This window comes from Ictidomys tridecemlineatus, chromosome 10, assembly GCF_052094955.1.
Source record: "Ictidomys tridecemlineatus isolate mIctTri1 chromosome 10, mIctTri1.hap1, whole genome shotgun sequence".
Lineage (NCBI taxonomy): Eukaryota > Metazoa > Chordata > Mammalia > Rodentia > Sciuridae > Ictidomys > Ictidomys tridecemlineatus.
The window spans coordinates 102,736,546-102,740,586 of NC_135486.1; positions in this window are offsets into that span (position 1 = coordinate 102,736,546).

Below are 4,041 nucleotides of genomic sequence, written 5' to 3' on the forward strand. Positions count from 1 at the left end.
TCCTGCATACTGCTTCAAATAGCAGCCTGATATTCATACATACACAAGAAAAGATAACTATTGTGCACAAATTTTTTCAACCAAACTTTGTGCATAAATATAAATAAGATTAAGGATATGTGAATATAAAGAAAAAGATACTTTCCAAAAATATGTTCAATACTCAATAGTATTTTCATAGCTTTTCATCTTCTATTCTGGGAAAGATACCTGTGACATGAAAGAAAATGTAACAAGGAAAGTTGATCGTGTAGAAAAAGTTAATGGTATAAATAAAAATGAAAATGCCCCAGCATTTTCAGGAAGCCAGATGAAAGTTCTGCTATTTCATATATCCTAGAGACTCCAGTTGCTCTCATAAAATGGAAATACTTCCAAATATTCATGCTAAGATTATTTCAAGGTTAATATAGATGCAAAGCAAGAGGTGAAAATGGGAACCTGAATCAGATGAGATGAATAGCACATTCATCAATTCTAAACTGAACATTTTTCACAATAATGTTTAGAAGGTTTCCCTGTGGTTCTTCATTGGAGAGAAATACAGCTATTTGGGTATTTGGAAGGTGGATCTATGTATAGCACATACCATTAAGGGAGGACTCACTGTATCAGGCATGATGTGGCTCACAGAATGTCTTTGGACATAACAGCATATCCCTATCCTGGTTCATTGTAATGATTCTTCTAGAGAAGCACAATCCTGGAAAACTATCTTGTGTTTTACATTTTAAACTACAGCCAGAAATTTTTTTCAGTTGGGGGAGGTACTGGGGATTGAACTCTGGGGGCACTCAACCACTGAGCCACATCCCTAGCCCTTTTTTTAGTGCCTTGATGTTGCTGAGGCTGGCTTTAACCTTTGATCCTCCTGCCTCAGCCTCTGGAGCTGCTAGGATTACAAGTGTGTGCTGTTGCTCCCAGTTAGAGATTCTTGTGTTGTTGGTTTTTTTTTAATTCATATGAGATTGAAAATAAATTTTAAGCAGTAAAGGTATAGTTCTTCAATCAAGGAATGTGTTAGTGTATTTTAGAAACAAAATTCTCGAAGCAAATATTATCCTGTGTTTGCCAAGAGGCAGAAATACCAGTAATCCAGGATGAGATGGGTTTTAGCTGTAAATGGATGTTTTCTTGAGATTTTTAGGAAATACTAGTCAGCCTACACATGTACAAACCCTTCTGTCTTTGAAGGGATCTGGGCTGCTGAAAGAAGGGTTATTCACATAAAATAAGACTGAAGGTAAAATCCCAGACCATAGATGGGAATTCCCATTATTGGATGTCAAAATGTGAAAGAACATTGGGAGGTCATCCTTTGACACCAGCGGAAATTGTGCTTAACTGAACATCCTTATATATGTTGAGAATCTTTTATCTAACATATGGAACCAGAAATATTTGTATTTTAAATATCTGAGAATTATATAATGAGATATTTGTGAGATGGGAACCGAGTCTAAATGCAAAAGTCATTTACATTTCATATACCACCCATACACATACTTGAAGGTAATTTTGCATAATATTTTGAGTGCTCATGCATTTTGACTATGACTTATCATATTAGGTCAACTGTGGCATCTTGTCAACACTCAAAAAGTTTTAATTTTGGAGCATTTCAGATTTTTGAATTTCAGATTAGGAATGCTCACTCTGTACAATGTTCTAGGCTCCCTTGAATGGAAATGTGATGGGTGCAATAATTTCTTAGCATCCATGTGGCTTTCATTGTTGATAGACTGTGATGGCTCAGTGAGCATGAGACAATTCCCAGGTGCAGATGCCCTTCCTGTCAGCTGATCACTCAGTCTGACTCTCCAGTTTTGTACCCACAGACCTTTCCTCTCAACATGGTCTTCTGTCTTCTGTCCTTTTCCTTCTTCTGCTGCATTCTTCATTGCAACTATGGCCAAGATAGCCAGTATCTTTGACTCTTTTTTAAGATCTCCAAAGTTCTTTCCCTTAAGGTGGTAACTATAGGATATGAAGTTTACAAAATGAAATAAGGCCTAAGGTCACAGGGAACAGAAAAATACAAGAATCAGAAACATAGTGACCAATATATAAAAGATATTATCCTGCCCCATTTCACTTTAAAAATCTGGTACTGTTTTAGGAATTAAAACTTAAAGAAAACTGCAGACTAAAGATACAGACTCCCCTAGTTTAATTTTGAGTAACATATTCTAGTTAAAAGCTGGCATGTAATCAACATCCTTGTGTGAACTGTCAGACAGAATTAGATGGAACCAGTTCCATCACATGATTCTTGTTACAATACAGCAGTAAGAGAAGAGAGGTCTGTAATCTGGATGCATTGTGCTTTTGAAATGAAAAAGGAAGGTTGCCTGTAATAGATATGTTCACCAGAGAGCAGTCACAATGCCCATTGGGTTCTTAGGCCTTTGATAGTTCTTGATTGTATCTAACTCTTCTGCTGAGTTCCTGTCTCAGGTTCACAGATAATATTAACTCAGGCTGCAATGAGGCAGATTTCTCTTATTGAAAGGGAGCTATTTTTATCTGTGCCCTTTATCATTAAAAGGTTTTCTGAAAGCCTATTTTGCAGCATTTCTATGGAAATCATGCTTCATAGAATTCTAGTATCCAGTAAGATATCTTAAAAATTGTTGCAAGGAATCTGTAGTCAAATTACTCAGGGCTATTCTGCAAACTTTACCTCTTATCATAAAGATTCAGAATTCAGTTAACATATAAAAGGTCCAGAGAAAACCTACATAAAAGAAACCTGTCTAACTTTGATGAACCTCAGTATTTCTCAAATTTTGCAAATACAATGTTGGTTTTATTCATCTAGCATCAGTGAAAATCACATAACCACGCTTCAAAAAAGGAAGATATATAATAATTTATTCAGATATTTGATTTTGTACACTCCTTCCAATAAAGATAGAATCCATTCTCAATTAGGACCAAAACCATAAAATATTCAGAAGCCTGAAAACATTTTTTAATTGTGCAAGCTTTTCTACATATTAAACTTAGAACTTCAAGGTGTCCTTGAACATACTGGACTGCTAAAATTTGAAGGTTGTATCACCTTTAAATTTTATTTGTGTGGATATCACTTTATTATACCCACCTTCTTTAAGGTAAGAAGATTAAAGTACTAGATTTGAATGAGTCAAAGACATATAGAATCAGGCTGCACAGTGCCCTGTGCTCAAGGAAGACAGTGAGGAATGTGAAGATGGAAGCTCAAAGGCAAAGCAAGCCATGGGATCAATCAAGCAGGTCATCAAGGAAAAAGAGCAGCCACCACTAGATAGCAAGTTAATACAATAGATCAAATTCCAGAATCCTGGAGAAATAGAAACCTATAATATTAGGCAAGTTGGTGGGAAAAAGCAGACATAAAAAAGCACTAATACAGGAACATGGGATGGGCTACAAACATGTACCTTTGTAAGAAAGCACTTGCTGCAAATGCCTGCTATAATAAATAACTTTAAAAATAAAACCCTTATTATTGGAACAGGTGAGAATTGCAGGCAAATTTATTCCACAGTCTATAGTAAATGGTTCATCTAAATAGAAAAGGAAATAAAAATGTAACAATGAATCCAATACTTATATATAATATTAATTCACAAATAAAAAATTAAAACATTAAGGAAAATCACAAAGGAAGAAAGGAAGGAATATAAGATAACTTTTACACAAGTACAATAATAATCTGAAAGTTTGGGGAAAGAATTTGATTGCTTTGTATGGTGGGATCATCCTTTGAATCACCATTTATAATCAAAATTCAACTCTTACCATTTTATTTATAAAATATGATAGAGTATATGATAGAAATAGACATATCATCAAGCTGGCCAACCATGCGCATCATATACATGTGCTTTATGAGAGATGACAAATCAAATATTAACATAATAACAAATGCCAAATGTCAACAAATATAAATTCCAGTAAATGTGAAGAACCAAAATTTTAATTGACATAATTGTGCACAAAAATTGAATATGAATATTAAGAATTTGTTCTATTTTTAAATGCAGCACAATTGAC